At 46.1% G+C, this 25,536-nt stretch overlaps 1 long non-coding RNA gene across 3 annotated transcripts; it reads right to left on the bottom strand.

Annotated features, from left to right (window-relative positions):
* Positions 1-828: 828 nt before the first annotated feature.
* On the bottom strand, positions 829-18,030 carry LOC309339893. Of its 3 annotated transcripts, XR_014155623.1 has the most exons (5): positions 17,846-18,030; positions 7,867-8,036; positions 5,195-5,358; positions 4,614-4,666; positions 829-1,937 (listed from the first exon to the last, which is right to left on the bottom strand). It is a non-coding gene; the product is annotated as an uncharacterized lncRNA (long non-coding RNA). The 3 variants fall into 3 exon arrangements; XR_014155624.1 differs by lacking the exon at positions 17,846-18,030 and having other exon boundaries at positions 7,867-9,165; XR_014155625.1 differs by lacking the exon at positions 17,846-18,030 and having other exon boundaries at positions 829-1,940; positions 7,867-9,165.
* Positions 18,031-25,536: the final 7,506 nt, after the last annotated feature.

Consider the following 25,536-nt stretch of genomic DNA (forward strand, 5'->3'; position numbering starts at 1 on the left):
CAAGAAACTCTTTCCTAGGAAGTCACAGCAAACCTAGCAAATGGCACTCAAATCACTTGAAAAATCTACATTTAATATGTTTTCTGCAAATATGCTCAACAGTAACATCCTTTAATAAGATCCGCATGGGTTTGCAGACTCAGTCAGAAACACAGGCATCTAGGATGACAGTGCTGAAAGTGCACACTGTCTACATAAAATTTTGAATACTCCCTGAGATTTTTCACACTGTCACTTCTAACATTAATCTGAGCAGCTTTTGCTTTTACTAATAATGCTGCTGAATTTCAAGGCTGAGGTGAGCATTATGGCTCCAGCAGCTCTTTTTGTGCTTGGTTTAAAATCTGGTCTGAAAAAAAATAAAAGTCTTGTATCCCAGGTGTCAGTAGGAACGGGGGACACTACATTTCCTGAGACTTGTGCAAGGTGTTAGACTTCCTTCTTTGCCTCTCTTCCACTGCTGCCATTGAAGCAGGAAGTCTGGCAGAACCTTCCAAACATGTCCCTCCTTTCCAGCGAGGGTAGAGGAAGGAATTCTATCCCATCGCACTCCCAAGAACGCCAGTGGGGCAAAATTTTAACTCAGAAGAAACTGAGCTTTCTCCCAAGTTAGAGATAAAGCCATTCACAATATGGGTGAAGCGTCTGTGAAAAGGAGGGCCATTTTTCAATCGACCTGATCAGTAAGTGTTTGGAATTTCAGCAGTAGTATCCATAAAGCTCCTCAACCATTCATATCTCACCTTAGTTTTCACCAATTATTCACCACGGTGGTTAGTATATTTATTTATTTTATTAAATTTATGCGTTGCGCTCTCTCTTTTACAAACACCTCCCAGAGTGGTTTAGAAAAAGATAAAACAAGAAAATCAAGAAATTGACCTTCCTACTTTAAAACATACGTAAGGTAAATACTACAGTATAAATAAAAATACCTCACTTTCTAAGCATTTGGGGTGGAATTTACACACATATAAAAACCGTTCTGAAAATGCTTTTTTAAAAAGCCTTTTAAAAAAATGCATTGAATTTTCCATAAGGCTCACCATCACCATCTAGTGTCACATTGTATATTGCACTTAAAACAGACTGAAAATGTTTTATTTGCAGCTGTATAGCTGAGTTCTGGGTAGGCTTGTCTAAACAAGAATGTTCCTAGCAGGCAATGAAAGGAGTATGGTGGAGATGCCTTCTTGATCTCAAGACTCAGGGAGTTCCAAAGTGCAGATGCTACCCCACAAATAATTGAGTTCTTACAACTGCAGAATGGATATTATGTGGTACCTGTATTTAAATTCTTTAGCTAAACATCTGTTTTAATCTATTTGTTTTGACCAAGAAGAGTGTAACTCCTTGACCACACTACCTTCTTGTCGGAATGAGAACTGTGCCCATTTTAAATCCCAGCAGCTGTTGCAGAAGTCAGCCTTTCCTATTACTTTAATTCATATCTGCTAATTATAATCTCCAGCTATTCCTGTGAATGACGAAGTCAAAGGAGAAGAGTAATAATTAGCCAAGGGTTTTTCAGATTAATTTGTAGGAAAGTGAGAAATTAAATATTTTCTCTTCCCAGCAAAGTTCTTTGATCTGTAACAATGCTGACGTCTATGAAACAGCGCTTGGAACAAACATTGCAAGTCATGCAAGTGTAGAATGAATGACACCATTGTGCAAGCCAGCTGCTCCTTCATTCCTCAAAAGAAAAGGGGAAAAAACAGTATTACCTTGTGAATATCGCTGTACTACCCCACATATATTCTTCAAGGAGAATCTAAATGCTCAGTCTGAGAATTGTTGGCATGTGGAGAGGGGGTGGGAGGAGGGATGGTCTCAATGGCAAAGCCCATGCCGGTCCCAGCTTCATTCTCTGGCAGCTCCAGTGATCTTCTTCTGAGATTTTCCTCCAGATCTTCCTCTGAGGCACAGAAGGATCACTACTAGTCAGAAAAGACAGTATTGGCGGGGGGGGGGGGGTAGGGAGAGAGGTCTAAATTGCTATAAGGCAGTTTCATCTGTTCCTGTGTGTGGCTTTTGCTCACATGGTCTGGAGGGTGGTCTCTAATATAACAGCTGCAGTAAATCAGGGGTCAGCAACCTTTTTCAGCCGTGGGCTGGTCCACCGTCCCTCAGACCATGTGGTGGGCCAGACTATATTTTGAAAAAATAAATGAATGAATGAATTCCTATGCCCCACAAATAACCCAGAAGTGCATTTTAAATAAAAGGACACATTCTACTCCTGTAAAAACACGCTGACTGTCCGCAGGCCAGATTGAGAAGGTGATTGGGCCCACAGGCCTTAGGTTGCCTACCCCTGCAGTAAATGAACATGTGAAGCAGCTTTAAAACTAGTTGTCTTCAACAGTACCTGCCTGAGGTATAGTGAGGGATGGCAGGTGTTTGAGCAGGATACCCTCAGGGTCCCACACCAGTCACTCTCAGCTTGCCTCTGAACTCTCTCCCTACTGCTGCCGAGAGGAAAATGTCAGGTGAGTGGACAAGGTGGCTGCATCGCTTGCTCCTTCTCCATACCACTCGTTTCTGTTCTGCTTCTGATCCCTTGGGTGGCAATGGCAAAAGGAGTGGTGAAAGAACTGAGGGCTGTAGTAGGGGAAGAGTAGACCCCTGCTGGTGTGTGGACCTTGACAGGTGCCCCCAGTAATGCTTACACCTGACTCTTCACACATTCATTGGAATTTGTGGACACTGGACTGGGTGAGTGGGAGTGGGATCATGTTTGCTCCATGTGTTGAGCAAATGGCATGAAGAAAACCTGATATACATCATAGCTCGGTTGGAAGAGCATGAAACTCTTAATCTCAAGGTTGTGAGTTTGAGCCCCATGTTGGGCAAAACATTCCTGCATTGAAAGGGCTTGAAGTAAATGACCCTCATGTTGCCTTCCAACTTTACAATTAAATTATTCTATGATTCTACATCCAATTTAATAGTCCTATGGCTTTATCCTGCTTGTAGTTCACATTTCAAGCTATTTCCTGAATGCATGCAGTTTCAGAGCCAAGGCCCAGAGGTGAAGCATGATTTTCATGTGAACAGGGTCATTATGGCATTGGTTCGTTTAGCCCATTATTGTCTCCTCTGAGTGGTTGTAGATATCCAAAACCTCACAAGCCTTGTCACCTAAAATCTCGAGCTGGATATGCTACAGCCTGAATATCTAGGATCTTCATGGTGGGAAGCATGTCTTCTATTGATACCCTAAAGGTTCCCAGTCATCCCATGGTTCTTATTCTAAACTCATGAGCTGAAACCACTGAAGCACATGTTCCAGGTCAACTTTTTTTTAAAAAAGAGACATAATTTCTATGCCTCTCTCAATACGGAAGGTATTGCATCAAGGGTTTTATGTCAAGCGTAACAACCAACTGCATGCTTAATCCACTGTTTTTGGGCCTTTGACTAATCAAGCCTGATAGAGCAGCCGGTCTCACGCCATGGACATCATTTTTGTTGGCAGTTGTAGCAACCAGAGTTACAGCCAGGTCAGCCTCTAGTTATATTAACTCAGAAGCCAGCCACTTAATCAATATAGCCATTCAACTATACTTTTTAAAAGGTCATAATTAGATGGTTTGTTGCCAAGACCATTCCCAGGAATTAGAAGTAACAATTAAAAATGTGTGGATGTTTATGCCACTGGTAATAAGAACTACTGATGATCTAAAGCAATTTTAATGGGACCTCTGTATACTATGAAACTATGCTGGAAGATTATTGTAATGCTCTTCAGGTGTCATGTCTTGATTGTTTTGGATGTGCATTTATGTTCTTTGCACAAGTGTTTCTTACCAGTGAGCATGTCAAGAATGAATCCTGAAAGGTATTGTACCACTGAAAATCAGCCACTGTGACTTTGAAAAGCTTTGGCATGGCAAAACCACACCTGATATAAGAAAAGAATTGTAAGGAAGTGGCCTATCTATGCAAGTACCAGAATCACCGGCTGAATTTTGGTTATCTGGGTCCACGTGTGGCTGTGAGGGGCAAAAGGAGGTGCAGGCTGACCACTGGGGCTTCCTGATGGTAAAGTAGCAGCATAAAGTAGCAGCTATTTTGATGAGCTGTGGTCTCTTCTAGGTGTTCTGCCCCTCTGCATCTAATAAAACACTACTTCGAGTTTTTGTATCATCTCAGAAAGGGCACATTTCGAATAGGCTGGCCCACATATTCTGCTGGGAGCCATCCCATGTTGAAAAAACTAGTCATCATAAAACCAAGCATTGTGCATGCATGTGTTTGTTGTTGGCAACCGCCTTAAGCAATTATAAAATAAAGTGATGCACTTATGTGAGTAAGCCCCTTAGACCAGTATTGAAACAACAGCCCCATACTGTCTCAAACAACATTTAAGTGTGATTCCTCTGTTCTTGCTCAACTTCACTGTCTGTCACTTGAAGGATAGAGAAATTGGGGGCTCAGTGATGTCATGCAGAGGGAAAAGGGCCCTAGTAAGGCTGCTGTTGCAGCTGGCTGCTGTGTATTTACCACTAGGCCCACTTTGGGGCTTGATAAATTGTGCAGGAAAGGAAAGTTCACAGCAATGAATGGATTCCAGGCCTAGCACTCCAGTGTGTGTTCAAGTACAATACCTTGTCCCTTGCGAAGAAGAAGAAATAGCGAGGAGAGAGATCAGAGGGGTGATCTGAGGAAGGTAAAATGCATTAATTAGAGAGGTAGGAAGATGTGACATGGTCAGAAAGAAAAGAAAATCCTATCAAATATTGAACTGATATCTTTCTTTAGGGATTACTGAACCAGCCATTTCCCTATTATCCTCAGCAGTTGTGAGACAACATGTTTGATGTTTTGTGTTTCTCAGTAGGAAGAATACTACCATACAGACTTTTTTCTGATAGAACCCAAGAAAAGGATGCCAACCCTCTAGCAGTTCATAGGTTTCCTCCTTGTTTAAGATATGACAAAAGGCTGCCAGCCCTCAAGAAGTTAACAGAAATCAAGTTAGAAGCATTAGCCTGCAATGCACTGTGTGAATCATTAAGAGAGCCAACAGGAGCATCTGGGTAGCTGCTGATACTCTTTTTAAAGTCAAGGAGATAGTTATTAATCACTAAATGAGATTATGGGTCTTTTAAAAAGAAAAGCTCTCAAAACAATGAGTGAGATTATTCAAATGAGAAAAGAAAATAGAAGTATTGTGAAAGCCTCTTACCCCTGCAACATCAGCTTCACAAACTTGTGGTGTGCCCATAAAGCCTAAATCTATATTCACCTGATGCAGCTGCAAAGTACTTGGGTTCAGGGACAACAACTGATGAAAAACAGTATGGAACCTTGATTGCTTCAAAACTGGGAAAAGAGTCCTCCTCTTCTTTTCTGGGAGAGCGTTTGAAAGAGCTATGTCAATAGCAGCAAAATTAGGAACTTTTAGGACAGGCAAATGAAAGAGAACCTTGTCTTTTTTTAAAAAAATAATTTTTATTAACCGACCAATCAAATCAAATCAAATCAAATCACATCACATAAATTCCGAATTACAAAGCCGAATTTTAAATTTTTGTTGGGGGTACCCATATTTCAAGTTCCGAAGGGGATTCCAATCATCTTCTTGCTGCTGCATTAATGTCCACAAATCTGTCCAAATAATGTTCACAGTTCTATCTTGCTGTTTCCACATCTCCTCTTGTTATTTTCATATATTTTTCTTTTTTCTTTGTGATCTCTTCTGCTAATCTCCTTAAACACAAATTGTAATCCTGTGTGAATTTTTCCGTTCGTCCAATAACCTTATCGAGATGGTTTCCATGTATCATCACTTCCATAAATAAAAGCACTCTTTCCATCATTATTCTTCGCAAATCTGTTGCCTTCTTTTGTCCTCTGAAGAGGTACGCCCGCTGTGTGAAAACAAATGCATTCCTCCTCCCAGACATAAGTCTTTCAACAGAACTTGCCAATATGGCGACGCTGTTTTTTACTGCGTCATCCCAAAGCTCTTGTACTTTCCACGATCTCCTTGAAACATGCTTTTGGTTAAAAATTATCTCCACACAGTCTTAAATCATCCAGCTTAGGTCATTTAAGTGGCATTTCTGACTTGTGTGTGGGGGATTATTGGTTAATCACATAAGAGAAAGGAAGGAAAGTTTTCCCCTCCCATCCAGTCCCATTGCTGACATACCGAGCCTTGGTGTGTCTTCTCATGATTTATTCCTGTTTATCCAACCCGTCTTCTTTATCAGAGATTTCTTCAATTAGCAGTCTTTACTCCCCATTCTTCCTTGAAATATGTGCATTTGCTTCTTTCTAATTGTTTCTTTTGAAGTTGCTGCAGCTAGTGGCGCGAATCAGAGACAGCGTCCAGGAGAATCGAAGTCCACACAAGGGCTTTCTGCCTAGTGCCCCCACCCCTCGAATTCGGGGGTGATATATGTGGGCACAGCAGGCAAGGGCAGTCCCCCCATCTCCTGGGGGGGCAGGGAGGCTGCATACTCCCATCACAGCCTCTTAATTACCTCGTGTGGGTCGGAGAGATGTTATTGTCGGCCATCTTCCAATGCGCCCCTAGCAGCCCCCTGAAAGAGAACCTTGTCAATGGAGTAATACCAGAGTAACATAAGAATCCTTGAACATAAAATAGTTGACTTTTTAACAAACATATATCATTTACCTCTAAAATCCCTGCAAGCAGATTGTAAGATGGCCAATGCAATATGTTGTTGTTGTTGTTGTTGTTGTTGTTTTAAAATGAACCAGGGGAGACCTCTCAGCCTAGCTATTGACCTTAGTACACTGGTATAAATAATTATTAAGGCTACAATAGTTAAATGTATTGAATACTGTAATCGCTCTTGAGAGGTTGCTGCTCAGCAAAACATCTAAGGATATATTTTTAGGGGTTGGGGTAGCTAATAGATTGCCCTGGCAGGTACAATTTGGGACTCTGTGACAGAATTGAAATAACTAGGCAGGATACAGGATTGGCCAAATCTTTATCAACTGCAGTAGAAAGTATGGTTGGCATGGCAGTATGGCAGGGATCTTTCCTGCTTGGCAGGGGGTTGGACTCGATGGCCCTTGTGGTCTCTTCCAACTCTATGATTCTATGATCTCACTCCACATTCCAACCATCCTTAGTTCTCCTTCAGAGTAGAGAAAAACCCAACAGCCACCATGGGAGTCACCTAGTGCTGAGCCTTGGCCTCAAAAGTGACAGGAGTGAGAAATTTCAGCTTTGCATGTGCCCCAAACTGACCTTAGGGCATGCCATGCTCAATCCCCCCCCCTCTCTCCCTCCCTCCCCCCCCCAGCACCTTTATTATGCTGACCCTTCCCAATGCCATTTCCACTAGTATACGTAGGCCTTAAGTCCCCAAGGGAAAGGTGAAAAAACCCTAGCCAAGGGGCCAGATAAGCTTGGGAGAACAAAATCCTTTTTGGCCCTGTCAACCAGCAACTCAAATAGCCCAGTGAGGCTGTAACCAAGGGTGGGCAAAATGGCCCTTTAAGATCTCACCCTTCATTCCCCTTGTGAGATCCTGCGAGACCTTGAGAGAGGTCATGGGCCTTCCTGGCTGCTCTTTCGGGCCCTTGCCACTGGCCAAAATCACCCTGCACACACAGGTGCCCAGAGCATGGCTTATACTACTTAGATTTGATCCTCTAGCTAGACCTAAGGACAGGACCTAAGGATAGAGCATTCCAGCATGGTTCAGCTACCGTATGAGGCCTGACAGCTATTTGTTTTGTATTTAATTTATTAAAGTATTTATATCCCACTTTTCAGGACAAGTGTCCTCACAAGGTGACATACAAAGCCAGTCTCAAAACATACACAGAGAAACAATAATTTGCTATGACACGTCAGAGATTGTAATGGCTCACCAGTGAAGGGGTAAGACCGTTGTTGTGCAGCTGTTGTGATGCATCTCTCAAGACACAGCAATGGTAGGGCAGTGGGACCTCCCAAACGCAGAGGTCCAGTAAGGCTGAGTGGACCAGGAGCATCAGAAGAGGGCCAAGAATCTTTACTGTTCTTCCCTTGTCCTTCAACCCTGCAGAATACAAATGATATTTAAACTATGGAACACAGTCACTTTTGCATGGTGGCTGAATAAACAGATTATACTGCATTCCATAAAAGCAAAATAATATTTTCTTGGATTCAGAACAGAAGGAAGGTTTGAACTTTGATGCAAAGGGTTGCATAATGATGACCTGTGTGCATGTATGCTGCATAAATAATATATTAATAAGGTACAATGTCCTGAAGTTTGTAAAACACACCCACAAAAAACACAGGACATTTTTAGTAATTTGAAGACATGCATAAGCTGTTTGACTAATTTCATTCAAACATATTTTGAGATGTGTTAAGAGCACTCTCATTTCCACTTTGTATTTTCTGAAAAATGTTAACAATCTCCCAAGGAACATATAAACCACAGAATTGAATTCTAATGTCCCTGAGCCATGCTCCTCACTGCCCCAAGACAAGGCAAAACCCTATTTTAGGTCTGGCAGCATATCTGCCACTATCATTATTCCTAATTATTCTTGACATTTTGTCCATTATACCGTCAAGTTCCTCGGAGGATAGAAATAATCATCCAAAAGTGGAGCCTGGTTAATTATCTACATTGTCTGTGAAAGCCGGTGGTGTAATGGCTGAAACATCAATTACTGCAATTGGTGGTGTGTACTGACAGAAGAAATAGATCTTTGAAATCACCCCTACCACCGAATCATGGACATTTCTATCCTCACTCCTTCCTTGCCAACTTTGTGTCAGTGAACCTCATTTGTTAGCAGTAGAAAATGATAAGGGATGTTTAAAAAGGCAGTACTTGTGTGAAATACAAGATGAATGCCTCTAGGGCAATACATATAAGCGTGCCCTTCACAGGTCATCCAAATATTTATATATTGCAACAAGCTAGCAGCTATTTTTATGGTAGGAAGAAGCAGTAAAGGAAAATATATTTGTGGGATATGATTTGGGACAGAGGTATACGCGCTGAGATTTTTTAAAAAAAGCATTCACTGTGATTGTTAGCATAATTATATTTTATGTCTCGAGTAGCTATTGTAATATAGTATGCATATGCAAAAGGGTGGTGTCTATTAGTATACATTTTTTCGCTCTATAAGACACACCCGGCCATAAGCCGCACCTAGTTTTTAGAGAAGGAAATAAGAAAAAAAATATTCTGAATCAAATGTTGTTGAAGAGGCCAAAGCAACGCAAAGCCTCTTCAGCGCAGTGGGAGGAACACTCCCGCTGCGCTAAAGAGGCTTCGCGCGGCTACCCTGAAGCCAGAACAGCAAGAGGGATCACTGTGCGGCAATCCCTCTTGCTGTTCTGGCTTCAGTGAAAGCAACGGGCTGCCCTTCATCTCTTCCCCACCTCCTGGAAAAGCGAGCAAGAGCCGCACACGGGCTCTTCTCTGCACTCGCTTTAAGAGCCGAGCCTGTGGAGGGAGCTGAGGAGGGAGAAGGGCAGCCAGTCAGTCCCTTCTCCCTCCTTGGGGAAAAGCCCCCAAGAGCCGCACACACGTTCTGTGCGCCTCTATAAAGGGAGTGCTGAGCAGAGCCTCCCGCCTGCATTTGCTCCATAAGACGCACACACATTTCCCCTTCCTTTTTAGGAGGGAAAAAGTGTGTCTTATAGAGCGAAAAATGCGGTATGTGTGTGGGCATGGTGCCATCATTGTGATGAGGCCCATGATATAACATGCAGAAAGCCCTTGGAAAAGGTAGCGTTTATTTGCCTTACTGGGAGCGTGGGAGGCCACCTTTACTTTCAGGTGGTCAGAGAAGACCCATCCTGTAAAAACCACAAATTCCAACTATATTACCACCACTTTCAGGAAGTCCTGATCACCAAGTGTTTTTTTTTTCTTAGAGGGGCAACACGGCCTCTTTTTCAACAGTGAGTAGTCAATTTCCATCCCAGGTGGTCATTATAAGAGCCTTGTAACATTTAGAATTGAGTTGCTTGTTTTCCTCTCCCTTCTGAATCCCCTTCTCCTTGTGTCCTTTCAATTTATGAGCCTGTGGGCAGGGACTCTGCTACTTTCAGGTGCAGCACAATGCTGTCCTATCACTGGCAATGAGGGATGATTCAAATTCCATCCTTCCCCTGACTTCAGGCCCCAAAATGTCTTGAGGCAGTGTACCCATTCAGCTGCAAGCCATCAAATGTTGCATAGGTCCAGTCATGGCCGACTCTGGGGTTGCAGCGCTCATCTGGCTTTACTGGCCAAGGGAGCCGGCATACAGCTTCCGGGTCATGTGGCCAGCATGACTAAGCCGCTTCTGGCGAACCAGAGCAGCGCAGGTGAAATATACTCAGAGTCGCAAAGTGATTTCATGCTCTTTATTTAGCTCATGGTGGTGAGGAGGAATGAATGAATGTCCCCTCAAAGTATCTGCTTTATACACATTATTTATACAATGGGCTGCACATGATTGGCTAATTCCGGAATTCTCCTGTAAGCCAATCAGGTTGTGGATTCACTTCAATCTGGAGCATGATTGGGTGGTTCCTGCCAACCAATCATACTGCTGCATTGTTCTAGGACCAATCAGACTGCTGCATTCTGAATCCTATTGTTCTAGGACCAATCAAACTGCTGCCTTTTGGATCCTATTGTTCTAGGACCAATCAGACTGCTGCAGTTTGGATCCTATTCGACTCAGTACATAACACCCCTCCCCTCTAAGTTCCAGTCCTGCCCGGGAGGTCGCATTCATAGTCCTCAAGGTACGCTGGCGGCCTACGTGTGCATTGCGGCCTGGGGTGTTCCTTGGTCCGGGGTTCAGGTTCTGGCTTGTGTTCCAAGGATGCTGGCTGTGATGGGGCTGTTTGGTCTGGCGCAACCGGCTCGCTCAGTCGTGGTTCTGGTTCCGGTGTCCTTTCAGCCTCACGGGTCCTCTCTGTATTTACTGATTCTGCCTCTCCTGCTGGCCCCTGCTGCTCTATGGGCCTCACTGCCCCACTGTTCCCTTGGGAATCCTCTGACCTGTCCTCCTCTTCCTGGTTTTCTCCCGGGAATCGTCGCCGTATCTGGTCGCAGTGGCGGCGCCAGCATTGCCCCCCATCTGTTAGCACCTCGTACGACACGGGGCCAGTGACCCTGGTGACTGTGGCAGGTACCCATGCAGGGCCTGCCCCAAAATTCTTTGCGTACACTGGGTCCTGGGCCTCGAAGGTCCGGGGGTTCCTGCCTTCCCCCACCACTACCTCATCCTGAGCTCTATCGGGGTGAAGGCGGTCCAATCTGATTGCAAGGCGCCGACCCATTAGTAGTTCAGCGGGGCTCCGGCCAGTCGTTGAGCTGGGGGTGCTGTGCTGGAAGGAATGTGGCAAGGCGGTACTCCCAATCCCCTTGCGTCATGCGGCGAAGGGTTTCCTTGGTGGTCCGCACCATGCGTTCTGCTTGGCCATTGGTGGCAGGGTGGAATGGCGCTGAACGGATGTGGCGGATGGCGTTCTGTGCTGTGAAGGTTTGGAATTCTCCTGACGTAAATGCAGTCCCGTTGTCTGAGACGAGAGTGTCCGGGAGCCCGTGGGTTGCAAACAGCCTGCGTAGTACCCGGATGGCTGCGGACGTAGAAGTGGACAGTACCAGTGCGACTTCCAGCCATTTGGTGTAGGAGTCCACCACTATGAAGAATGTTTTCACCTGAAAGGGGCCAGCGAAGTCCACATGCAGGCGTGACCATGGTGCTCGGGCGGACTCCCAGGACTAGACTGGGGCCCTTGGGGGATCTTGGCGGGATTCTTGGCAGGCCTGGCAGTGTTTGACCCAGGCCTCTATCTCTCCGTCGATCCCCGGCCACCACACATAACTCCTGGCAAGGGCCTTCATTCTTACTACCCCTGGGTGTGTCTCGTGTAGGGCTTTGAGGACCCTTTTGCGGAGGGGCTGGGGAACAACGACCCTGCTTCCCCATAACAGGCACCCCTTGTGGGCCGACAGTTCATGTTTACGGGTTGTGTAGCCGGCGAATTCTGGCCCGGGGCTGCTGCTGGGCCATCCCCTCCACACCCAGTCCAGGACCCGGGAGATGACCCTATCTTTCTTGGAATGGTGTGCAACTTCTTGTGCCTGAATGGGGCGGTCAGGAAGCAGCTCCAGGCTCATAACCTCTTGTGCAGGTGCTGGGTCGGGGCCTGTTTCCGGTAGTGGTAGCCTGCTGAGGGCATCCGCATGGCCCATCGCCTTCCCCGGGCGATGAATCAGTGCATACTGGTAGCTGGCAAGGAAAATTGACCACCTGAAGACGCGAGGAGACAGCACTTGGGGGGTCTGCTTTTCGGGGGCAAACAAGCCAAGCAACGGTTTGTGGTCAGTCACCATGGTGAAGGGCCGCCCGTACAAGAAATCATGGAAATTTTTTACTTCCTTCACGATTGCCAGACCCTCCTTGTCGATTTGTGAGTAGTTCCGCTCAGTTGCGTTGTCTGGGAAAAGTATGCCACCGGTACCTCTCTTCCATCTGGGAGTTGGTGTCCCAGGACAGCGCCAATGCCATAGGGCAAGGCATCGCATGCTAGCACCACCGGCAGCCTCTCGTCGAAGTGTGCCAAGACCGAGTTTGAGACAAGCAAGTCCTTGACTGCCTGGAATGCGGCCTCCTGGCACTGGCCCCACACCCAAGGGGCCCGCTTGTCCAGGAGTCTGTGTAGGGGCTCCGCTACCGCCGCCTTGTGGGGAAGGAAGGAATGGTAAAAGTTCAATAGTCCCAAGAAGGCCTGAAGTTCAGTCTTGTTCTTGGGCGCTGGGGCATCACAAATGGCCCGTACCTTGTCCCCAGTCGGGTGGACCCCTTCTGCGTCCACCATAAATCCCAGAAAGTCCACCTGGGGCACTCCTAGTAGACATTTTTCCCGCTTCACCTTGAGACCCGCTGTCTGGAAACGGTGCAGAACGGTGCGGAGGCGGTCCTCAAACTCCTCTGGTGTGGGCCCGGCAATCAACACATCATCGAAGAAGGGGGTGACGCCAGGAATCCCTTTAAGGAGAGAGTCCATTAGATTCTGGAATATGCCTGGTGCCACGCTGACACCGAATTGCAGCCGCTTTACCCTGAATGCTCCTCTGTGCGTCACAATCGTCTGTGCCTCTGCTGTGGCCTCATCTACTGGCAGCTGTTGATATACTTGGGCCAAGTCCAGCTTGCCAAAAATTTTCGACCCAGCCAGGGTGGCAAGGACATGGCTGACCACTGGCACTGGGTATGCATGGGCTGTGAGGGCCTTGTTTATGGTGCATTTGTAGTCTGCGCAGATGCGGACTGAACCATTGGGCTTGACAGGTGTGACGATTGGGGTTTCCCAGGGGGCATTAGGCACCGGTTCCAGCACTCCTTGCTCCATGAGCCGGTCCAATTCCTCGTCTATACGGGGTTTCAGGGCGAACGGGACCCGGCGGGCCTTGAGCCTGACCGGTCTTACTGTTGGGTCAAGCTGTAGAGCAATGGGGGGGCCCGTATACTGTCCCAATTTCCCATCGAAAACCCCCGGAAATTCCTTGCATATGGCGTCCACGTCCACTTGTAAGCTAGTGTGGTTCACCCCGGTGACAGCTAGCCCCAGTGGTCCAAACCATGCCAATCCCAGTAAGCTAATGTAGGGGCCCTTGACCACAAGCAAGTCCAGTTGCCGCGTCCGCCCTCAGTATTGCACCCTGAAGGTCCCCACCCCCATTGTGGGGACCTTACGTTTCTGGAAGTCCCGGAGGGTGAATGGGGCCGGCCTGAGTTTGGGACCCCCAGTAGGACACAGTTTCCTTAAGGTCCTTGCCGAGATTATGGATAGAGTTGAACCCGTGTCAAGCTCCATGTGGCATGGGGCCCCCTCTATCTGTACCTCTACATAAATTTTCTCTACGTTGGGGTGGGGCAACTGGTATACCTGGAAGTCCGTGAGCTCCGTCGAGTTGCCTTGGTGCGTTGGGCCCCGGGACCTGGGGTTCTTGGATTGGTCATCTGATGCCTGGCGTCGGGTGGGCCGAGCCCGACACACCCGGGCGATGTGTCCCGATTTTCTGCACTGCCTGCACTCTGCGTTGCGGAAACGGCAGGTCCTCCTCTCGTGACTTTCTCCACAGCTTGCGCAGTTCCCTCCTTCTCGTCGAGGCAGCTGTGGTATGTGGGCTGCTTGAGTGCGCTGCTGTACTCGGTGCACCTCCTCCCTGTCAGATCCTGAGTCGTCGGTGAGGTCTTCGTGGTGGACCCTCGTTGGGACGGCTGGCTCGGCCGTGTCTCTTGCATCGACCTCTCGGCAGCTTCCGTTGCCAGGGCCTCCTCCAGAGCGACCTGGAACATTAGGTTCTTCTTAGCGTAGAGGCGTCGTTGCAGCTTCTCATCCCTCAGGCCACCGACGAGGCGGTCACAAAGCATGTTCTCCAGCTCTGAGAAGTTGCAGAACCGGGCGGCTTGGCGGAGAGAGGTCACAAACCCAGTTATGGTTTCCCCAGGGGCTTGCCGCTTTGCGTAGAAGGCATTTCGACAAGCCACCACTGAGGGCTGTGGCGAAAAGTGCCCCTTCAGCTGTTCCATTATTGTTTTGTATGGAACAGTAGCAACGTCTTCAGGCACAAGGAGAGCCCGGGCGATTTCAAATGTCTCCTCTTCGCAGACGCTGAAGAATATTGCCCTCTTCTTGGCGTCATCGGTGACCCCTTTGGCTTCTAGGAGGAAGGTGAAACGGGAGGCGTACGCTTCCCAGTCTCCAGATGCTGGGTTGAACGGCGAGAAGCTGCTGTCGGTTGCCATTCCGAGTTCCTTGTGTCCCGGAGCTGAAGCCTGGATACACGGTGCGAGGCAGCGGTGTGGCAGGTGGCGGTGCTGCGGTGCTGTGTGTGGCAGTCAGCTCAGCGGGATCCCATCCTCGTCGCCAGTGAAATATACTCAGAGTCGCAAAGTGATTTCATGGTGGTGAGGAGGAATGAATGAATGTCCCCTCAAAGTATCTGCTTTATACACATTATTTACACAATGGGCTGCACATGATTGGTTAATTCCGGAATTCTACTGTAAGCCAATCAGATTGTGGATTCACTTCAATCTGGAGCATGATTGGGTGGTTCCTGCCAACCAATCATACTGCTGCATTGTTCTAGGACCAATCAGACTGCTGCATTCTGAATCCTATTGTTCTAGGACCAATCAGACTGCTGCCTTTTGGATCCTACTGTTCTAGGACCAATCAGACTGCTGCAGTTTGGATCCTATTCGACTCAGTACATAACAGCAGGGAAACGCCGTTTACCTTCCCGCTGAAGCGGTACCTATTTATCTACTTGCACTTGTGGTTTAAACAATGATGAATTATGCGATGGACATGCATATGAGAATCAGAGTGCAACCCAGCAAACACATATCTTCCTTTGCATTGTTTCCCGTATAGATTGTTCTAAAAAGCCTTAGGACATTTCAGAAGACAAACACCTTGAATAGTTTTAAGCTGAGTCTAGTTCTCACCAAGATAGTAAAGACGTGTTGGGGCTGTACTATTTCAGTCTGTAGTTGGGACTCCTCTATTCCGAATAAATTCTTTTTTTTTCTCCTTTATTTATTTATTTATTAAATTTTGACATAAATATATTTCACAAACGTACAAAAGACAAAATGAAAAAGAAAAAACAGAAAAAGAGAAGAAAAAAAAAGAAAAGAAAAAGAGAAAAAAAGAGAAAAACACAAAATACATACAACTTTAAATAACATTGATCGACTTCCCTTTATCTCGATTTCGGAAAATATTGCCTTGTTTATCTATCTGCTGTGTCTATTCCTTAATAAAACTTTTTACGTAGTAAGCGTTATCTCATGCCTACTGTGATTTCTGTAAGTACATATGTGTTTCTGATCAACATTTTGATTTTCCCCTTGTCTCTATTTCCATATATATCCTAAATTTATTCCATTCATTGTTAAATTTTGCACTTCTTTGATTTCTTATTTTCTGTGTCAATTTAGCCAACTCCAAATAATCGGATAATCTATTCCGAATAAATTCACTGCACATTAAAAAATAAAATCATAACCCTAACATGGCAGGTCAATTGAGAACCCTTGTTTGTTTGTTTTTAGCCTTCTTTCGGCACTATTACAAGAAGAAGAAACATGGGTAGAGTGGGACTTCAGTGATATACATGTTGCTCCCCCAGGGATGCATGACTTTCACCAGCTCCTTCCATGATTACAGTGAATCTCTGTAGTGAGGAAGGTCCAGGCAGAAGTTCACAATAATCGTATGCGGAGCCACTGGGCTGCAGGGTGGGGCAAAATGGGTAGCCCCCTCCCACACCCCAGTCTTCCTGTGTTCCTTCTTCTGGTGATAATGCCTGAAGAAGGCTTGTGTGTAGCTGGTTTGTTTGTTTAGAATATTCTTTACCTTCAATCTGAAGTTTTACAGTCTAATACACAGTTCTATCACTTCAGTGAGAACTAACCCTTGGTATATATGAAATCTTCAATGGCATAGATCATATTAGCGTTTTCAGTCCACCACACACAACAGCATAAACAGCCATAAAAGGATATAGAGAGAGCTGAAACAGACTCATTATTATTGAAAGCCAATTCAGCAGTGTAAGTCCATGGGGTCATAAAAGTTGCACAATGCATCTTGTATACCAAGGTAGGAGTGTACAGGAAAGAAAGTGAGAAAAAAGAATAGGTCTGCAGCAATATAAGAAATATAAGAAATGAACAGAAGAAACAAAAGCTGGTGTTTCCTACACTGGAAATGAGTAGAAGAGTATTCCGTAATTCAGACATTTAGGATAGTGTCCTGTAATTATAATTATGAGCAACAGCACTAGGCTGTACATGTCTTGTGGCAACTGTTCCACACAGCTGTAACTTAAAGAGCAGCTCAGCATATGACTTTCATCGAAAGGAGAGTTTATTCCCTCCCGTCTAGGGACATGGAACCCCACAATACCTGGGTGTATGTCAGGGCTAATATACGGAACAATCACTGTGCAAGCGGTTTTCAAATCATCTCCACATACCAATTGCAACAATGCCATACCTATAGAATGCAATCACAAGTAATGTTGGTTTGATGTTTGTAGGGGTGTGTGCAGCTGCCCAGCCCCTGAGAAATTTTGCCTGTGTTACTGGATTTCCCTTAATTTCCCAGGGAATGTTCTACACATATTCTGCTAGCACAGACGCCTCCAAATTTACTTCCAATAGCATTAAGTAACATGACTGGATAGCATAAGAGTATGTGACCTTCCCTGGGTAAACATTGCTAATTTTATTCAATGACATCTGTCCTCCCTCAGAATCCCTACAAAGGTAATCGTATAGCAAAACTTTCTCAATATACATAGAGTTTTGCTTCAGGCAAAAATCATTAAACATAGAAGCACTTTCCTGGATTACTACCACAAAGAAAACAAACACTTGTGGTTTGTATTAAGCAGTGTTTCAACACACACACACACACACACACACACACACACACACACACAACTATTAAAGGAATTAATAGAAGTAAGTGAATCAACACACATGGCCATCTAAAGAAAGGGGGTGTTTGTCTGGAGACTATTAAGTCCAGAATCTAAAATTACCTAACTAAAAGGTTTAGTGCTACGAATTGGTTGGAAGTAAACATTAAAGACTTTTGTTTTTTCAGGTTTTTTAAAAAAATTGCTAAAGAGCTATCTTTATTTCTTTTTTAACATCCATAAATGTTTTAATCTGGTATCGAGAAAATGTATTCCCTTTGCAGATTTACTAGTTTAAAAAATAGAGTTGTAGAGTGTGTTGCATTGAGTGAATAATTAATTTGATCTGAAGCTGCTTTGTTATTGCCTCTTACATATTAATAGTTTACCTTTGATGGCGAGGATGACAAGACTGTGTGGTACCATCCTGCAGACTTTGCTACTGACAGGTGAGTGCTCTGTTCTGCTGCAAGACACATATCCTTTGTAGTCTGAGCTTTCTGTTTGTAGTTGTCAACTAAATCCAGTGTTTGTTTGCCACAAATAATTTGATAGATTCCACATCTGTGGAAATGGGGGGAGGGGACTTGTATCTGAGGGGGGAAACCACATAACGTGTTTACTATTTCTGTTTGAACTTAATTAGAGTATACTATATTTTGTGAGGGATCATGTTATGCCACAGAGTAAAATGAATAATAATGAAAAGAGAAGGGTTTGGGATGCATACAATTTGTCTGGCAAAAGCAACAAATGTATAAATTGTGCGTATTTATTGTAGGAAGAGCTGTCCAATGGGAAGATATGGTTGAGCTGAAACTATTCAGAGGGTTGTGGTTGTTACTCTGCGAACATCATTGGCAGTGTTGAAATTGTGAAATTGCAGAATTGCTTGATTGTCTCTTAATTTCACTCATAACTGACTTCCCTTACTAGAATTAATACTATTACATAGTGAAATCCTATTAGCTATGTAGCATTATGACATCATCCTGCTTACCAAATGGCCTGAAATTGGCTAGGGTTGCTTATACAGTCACTGGAATGGGGAAAGTATGAGGGAAGAAAGAGCTGCCTGGGGAAACAGTGATGCTACACAGGATAGCAAAAGGTCAAGGTTTTGCTAGCTGATGACACTCACCCAGTGAGCATTGGTGGGCTCTGATGGGTGGCACCTACTAGTTGGTAGACACCTCAACTAGGGCTGAAGAAGAAAGAAATCCGTGGTTTTTAACTGGCTGACAGAAAGGAGATATATGTATGTGTGTGTGTGTTTGTGTGTATACATACACTCCAGTAATATACTAAGGATGCTTTGCTAACTAGCACTGTCTGTCTGGGGGCTGGTTGCCAAAAGTTAATCTTGTGTATGTATAAATGAGAGGTGACAGACCCTCATAAATTTCTAGTGCTTTCTCCTCACAATGGATCTGTTGTTGTAATAGCTTGTCCCATACCAGCGGGGACAATGAAATAATGTGTGTGTAATATAATATGATATCGTTGCACGCCATCCCAATCTCTGAGTGGCACAAGATTCCTGGGGTTCCAGGTGCTCACCCAGGGTTCATGTTTCCTTTTGGAATGAGGCACAATGGAAACCATGGTGTCTTTATTATATATGGTTTATTTACACACATATAAAACCTGAACCATTGATTGAAAGGTTCACAGCATCAACACCCCCAAAGGGTCTTGTTTCTCCCATAACAGAAATCTATCATTGCTCCCAAACGGTGCTCTGACTCTCGCCCCAGCTTGTTGCTTTACTTCTACGTCACATCACTGACACTTTCAACTCTAAACTCAGGCTTTGTCCTTCTATCGCTGAGCTTCAGAGGCACCAGCTTCTCAAGATGATCGAGGGGGCTCGACACGACGTCCTGACATCATGCACATGACATCGCGAGGAGCCAGGGGGCAGAATCAAATGCCCTCTGAACATTGAGGGGGCCTGGCCCCCTTAAAAAAACCATAATGGGGGAGCAGAGTGTCTCAGCCTTGAGGAGCTGGTGCCTATGCTGAGCTCTAACTATCTGCTGAGCTGAGGGAGGGGCTCCACCCATTTGCAGTCTCACACAGAGTCCCTTTCCTCTGCTTCCCTAATGGCCCATCACCCAGGCTATCACCTCAACACAGGAAGCTAGCCTGGGTTATATTTTAACACTTGGTGGACCAAAAGGATAGAAGGATACTGCCTACAGGCTACTTCCTCCCCCCCCCCCAAAAAAATTCATAACAATATGAATATAAATCATTTGTTTAAAGCAGAGATATATCACTAATGCTATTTGGCAATGAAATATAACGTGTGTTTCAGTTATTTACTACGAAGTAGTTTTTGAAGAAAATGTCCTGTAGCAGAGTGATGTTCTAGGCAAATGAATTAGAATTGCATTTGTCATCAGGTACATCTAAAGGTCAACCTGACTTCGGCAACAGTATTCTCAGCTTTTGACAGAACTTGATCAATCTTGTCCAGAGTCAATTAGCATCATGTTATGTGCTGGCTTGGCTCTTCTTATCAATGCATTTATCAAAAAGCATTGCAGATGTTTTTCTCTCCTCTCCTTTTTCCATGGAAGCATTTTGGGAACTCCAAATACCCTACATTATAAATTTGAAAATAGGTAACATAAAGCCTAAGGCCCAATAATGTCACATCTGGCTAATAGCATGCTCTGATAATGGAAGAAAACAAGTCATTGGGAGCACATGTGTTCAACCTCCAGCACCTCGTTAAAATACTCCACAAATAAAAATTACAGTGGTACCTCAGGTTACATACGCTTCAGGTTACAGACTCCGCTAACCCAGAAATAGTGCTTCAGGTTAAGAACTTTGCTTCAGGTTGAGAAGAGAAATTGTGTTCCGGTGGCGCGGCAGCAGCAGGAGGCCCCAATAGCTAAAGTGGTGCTTCAGGTTAAGAACAGTTGCGTGTCGAGGTCCCCAGGTCCACCCCAATAACTCACACATCACACAGAAATTTTTGTTTAAGATTTTTGGCATAATTTTGGCCACAACTTTATTAAAATACATTGGTTGCGACTATCTGCCCCCACCATGGGGGACAGACTGACATTCCACACGATGCGAAAGTCAGAATGGGGGAATACACTTGGGGGTTACGCGGAGCAGGGAACCTGCCCTCACCCCAAATGCAACCAGGAGCTCATTGCTATGGCCCGAGCCCCCTTGACAGAGTGGACAAGCAATAGTTAGCTCCCAATTCCTTTAACGGAATCCCTTGCAGCAGCAGCAGCATTAGAGGGGCAGGCACAGCCAATCCATGCCCCTCAACCAACCAAACCATAAACCAATGCCTAACCGCGAACCTTACAAGTTGTGACAATTTGCTACGCAGTAGGCAAAAACCAAATGGCCCCAGCCAATCAGCCAGATGGACAAAATTCCTACCAGGCCCCCGCTCCAAAGCAGACGACCCCATGACAGGCATAGCAAGGTCAACGCAAACAACCCTATTCTAGGGAGGGAGGGACGGGCAATCCAATGCACGGGCGAAAAGAGGAAGCCCTAGCCTTGTGCAAGGAGTTTTACTATTTCTGGCTGTCAATCAACAAATGGCAACATTAACTTCTTCCCAACAACAAGGGAAGCCCCAATTGCATCAGTAGCCAATGATCAATTAGCCCGCCCCCCAACTTTGGAGTGTCCTGGCGGCCCCCACTGCAACACGTGCTCTCCATGAAGGAGAACACGCTTTTCAGGTTAAGTACGGACCTCCAGAATGAATTAAGTACTTAACCTGAGGTACCACTGTATTGTGCTAGATCAGTGTTTCCCAACCGGTGTTCCGCGGCACACTAATGTGCCGCAAGACGTTGCCTGGTGTGCCGTGGGAGGGAGGCGGGCGAGTCCGGCGGCGAGAGGTGGGGCGGCGGCGGCGGCAAGCACACGCGGGGCGGCGAGCGAGCTCCCTCCCAAATCCCATCGCCGCTCGCTTCGGCCGTCCGCCCCGTGCCGCCGCCCCAAGCCTCGCGCGCCCAGCGGGAGCTCCTGCCGGGCGCGCAAGGCTTGCAGACACTCGCCCGAAGCACAGGGAGCCCTCCGGAGGGCTCCCTGTGCTTTGGGCAACAGGCTGCCGCCCCAAGCCTTGCGCGCCCAGCGGGAGCTCCTGCCGGGCGCGCAAGGCTTGCAGACACTCGCCCGAAGCACGGGGAGCCCTCCGGAGGGCTCCGCGTGCTTCGGGCAACAGGCTGCCGCCCCAAGCCTCGCGCGCCCAGCGGGAGCTCCTGCCGGGCGCGCAAGGCTTGCAGACACTCGCCCGAAGCACGGGGAGCCCTCCGGAGGGCTCCGCGTGCTTCGGGCAACAGGCTGCCGCCCCAAGCCTTGCGCGCCTGGCGGTAGCTCCTGCCGGGCGCGCAAGGCTTGCAGACACTCGCCGAAGCACGGGGCACCCTCCGGAGGGCTCCGCGTGCTTCTGGCAACAGGCTGCCGCCCCAAGCCTTGCGCGCCTGGCGGGAGCTCCTGCCGGGCGCGCAAGGCTTGCACACACTCGCCCGAAGCACGGGGAGCCCTCCGGAGGGCTCCCTGTGCTTCGGGCAACAGGCTGCCGCCCCAAGCCTTGCGCGCTGGGCGGGAGCTCCTGCCGGGCGCGCAAGGCTTGCGGACAGCTTCCTGAAGCCTGGAGAGCAAGAGGGGTCAGTGCGCACCGATGCCTCTTGCTCTCCAGGCTTCAGCGAAAGCCTGCATTCGCCCCATAGGACGCACACACATTTCCCCTTTATTTTTGGAGGGGAAAAAGTGCGTCCTATGGGGCGAAAAATACGGTACTTTCTTTGTGTTTATTTGATGCCTATTAAAGAGAGTTACTTTATATATAGTCAATATAGGCACAGAGTTAATTTTTTAAACATTTTCTAATGGTGGTGTGCCTCGAGATTTTTTTCATGAAACAAGTGTGCCTTTGCCCAAAAAAGGTTGGGAAACACTGTGCTAGATAGATCCATTATTCAAATCAGTATAAGGCATTTTCACATATTCATACATCACAGACTTAAAAGCTAACACAATGGTCTTGGATTGCTTCGGGGATACAGTGCTGTGGGAGGGTTTATTTATTTATTTATTTATTTATTTATTACATTTCTTTCCCTCTTTTGTCTCCAAGGATCTCAGGGTGGTGAACGTGGTTCTCTTCCTCATAACAACCCTGTGAGGTTTGTTAGGCTAAGAGATGGTGACTGGCCCAAGGTCACCCAGTGAGCTATGGCTGAGTAGGAATTCGAACCCTGCTCTCCCAGGTCCTAGTCTAACACTATAACCATTACACCACACTGGCTCCCCCGATTTAAATTCACACACACAATAACTACCATATTGTCTGACTTTCTTCCTTTCTGAATCTGACAGCAGCTTTGGTGCACGTGTGAATTTAAATCGGAGACATGCCATTGGTGGGTTAAGCCTCCCTCTTTCTTTCCTGCTGCTTCTGTTGAATCCTGGAACCAAGGCTTGAGTTCGGGGCAAGTACTCTTTGGTGAGAAAGCCCCAGCAGAGATTTAACATCGCAAAACACGCAGCCAAGAAAAACATGGAAATATTGGCTGTAAAACCTTTAAAATGGGCTCTTCAGATGAGTTCCAAAATGTCCACTTCCCTAGCACAGAGATAGATCACGCATTTGGTAAGTCATAGACATTTCCTGTCTACTAAACATAAAAGTTTCTAAACAATTGATAGAGAAAAAAGCTGGTTTCAGACTTCATTGCAGTCTGAAACAAAAGAGGCTGGTTAGCCATGCTCAGAACTCCTCACATGCAAAAGTCTGTATGCAGAGGCTTGGTGGCCCATTTCCTCTCAAGTAAGGAAGTGACAACATAGGCTAAGTTTGGCAGGACAGCTTACTCTATGGTTTTAATCCCTTCATGCACTAATTAGATTTAAACATACTAAAGTTACACGAGGCTGGAAGCCTACAATCTAATTTGCACACTCACAATTCATGGCTGCTTTTATGCCTTGAAAAAAAAGTTAGGAACTCTAATCAGTTTCTAGGTCCCATCCAGTTTGGCTCCAGCTCCCAGAAGCATTTTAACCCCTATATTTGCAATGTGCACAATGATGGAGATATTGCTATGCATTAAGGGGGATGTCTTGGCTACAGTCCCATGTTGCTATTCAGTCTGGAGCAGGGGAAGAAGGGAAGGGGTATCTTTAAAGCCTTTGCTGATGTCTTGGACTTGTGTCATTGGAATCAGTGGGCAGAGCCAGCATTCCTGGTCTTTCAGCAATGATGACAGGAAAGCGTGTTCTCCTTCATGGAGAGCACGTGTTGCAGTGGGGGCCGCCAGGACACTCCAAAGTTGGGGGGCGGGCTAATTGATCATTGGCTACTGATGCAATTGGGGCTTCCCTTGTGGCTGGGAAGAAGTTAATGTTGCCATTTATTGATTGACAGCCTGAAATAGTAAAACTCCTTGCACGAGGTTAGGGCTTCCTCTTTTCGCCCGTGCATTGGATTGCCCGTCCCGCCCTCCCTAGAATAGGGTTGTTCGCTTTGACCTTGCTATGCCTGTCATGGGGTCGTCTGCTTTGGAGCGGGGGCCTGGTAGGAATTTTGTCCATCTGGCTGATTGGCTGGGGCCATTTGGTTTTTGCCTACTGCGTAGCAAATCGTCACAACTTGTAAGGTTCGCGGTTAGGCATTGGTTTATGGTTTGGTTGGTTGAGGGGCATGGATTGGCTGTGCCTGCCCCTCTAATGCTGCTGCTGCTGCAAGGGATTCCGTTAAAGGAATCGGGGGCTAACTATTGCTTGTCCACTCTGTCAAGGGGGCTCGGGCCATAGCAATGAGCTCCTGGTTGCATTTGGGGTGAGGGCAGGTTCCCTGCTCCGCCTAACCCCCAAGTGTATTCCCCCATTCTGACTTTCGCATCGTGCGGAATGTCAGTCTGTCCCCCATGGTGGGGGCAGATAGTCGCAACCAATGCCTACGCAACCACTCACAAATTTGTATTTTAATAAAGTTGTGGCCAAAATTATGCCAAAAATCTTAAACAAAAATTTCTGTGTGATGTGTGAGTTATTGGGGTGGACCTGGGGACCTCGACACGCAATATTAAAAAACTGATGTTTTGTTTTAAAGAAGCACAGGGTCTAACCCTCCTGAAAGTAGAGAGTCTTTTCAGCCTCTTTCACAGCTGTGTGTGACAAAATCTTAACACTTAGCATTAAGTGCTGTTTCCATCTTGTAGAAGGATACTGACTGGCTACTGGGCTGCTGCTTGCAGCTGTACAGCTGCTTGAAGCAGCAAAAAAAGTGTTCTGTTTTTGTTTTGAGTTCCTTTAAAAAAGTAAGCGTGCTTTCTGTCTCCCTTTCTCATAATGGTAACCTCTGTCCTCTGAATTTTTTAGTTTTGCCTACCCATCCAGTTACTTGCATTGCCTTTTTGCTGCTGCCTCCCCTCCACTGCCCAAATGCCACTTGTGAAATCAGAGGGCAAACCCTGGGCCCAGTGCTTCAGCCTGGCTGCAGTTTCACAGTTGGCATATGAGGGGTCTATAGTGCAGGCTGGTGGTCTCCTGCTGCAGCTGTAGAGGTGAAAGGTCATGTTTAAGGATGGAATGCCACACATGATTTTTTTTAAACTCAGCCAGGCATATGTTTCAATTGTGCCTGAGAAGTTTAATTGGTGGTGGACCTCCAACATTCACTCTGGACCTTCGACTTGAGGCAAAAGTTCAGTGACAACTTTGGAACAACTAGGGACTGAGAAATTTATCAGTTTTGTTTTCCCATGTTTCCAAACTTCAGTTCAGTTCACACTAGTTTATGATTTATTTCATTTTTTAAAAAAAGATTAAACAACAACCCCCCCAAAAATCTACAGGATATTCTGTACCTTGTATTGTAAAAAGGAAAAAAAGGGGGGGTATGAATACAGAAGTAACGTTTTATTAGTATCATCTCCCATCATCTCATGTGAGTTAAGTATTTGCCTTTCTTAATAAAATAATCCTTAAGATGAAATTGGTTATGGAGTTGAAAAAAATCAGAATGATTCTTGGAGATAACTGAGTAATTTGTGGGTTTTGGGCAGGTTTCTGAATTTCATTA

This window comes from Podarcis erhardii, assembly GCF_964252035.2.
Source record: "Podarcis erhardii genome assembly, chromosome: 4".
Lineage (NCBI taxonomy): Eukaryota > Metazoa > Chordata > Lepidosauria > Squamata > Lacertidae > Podarcis > Podarcis erhardii.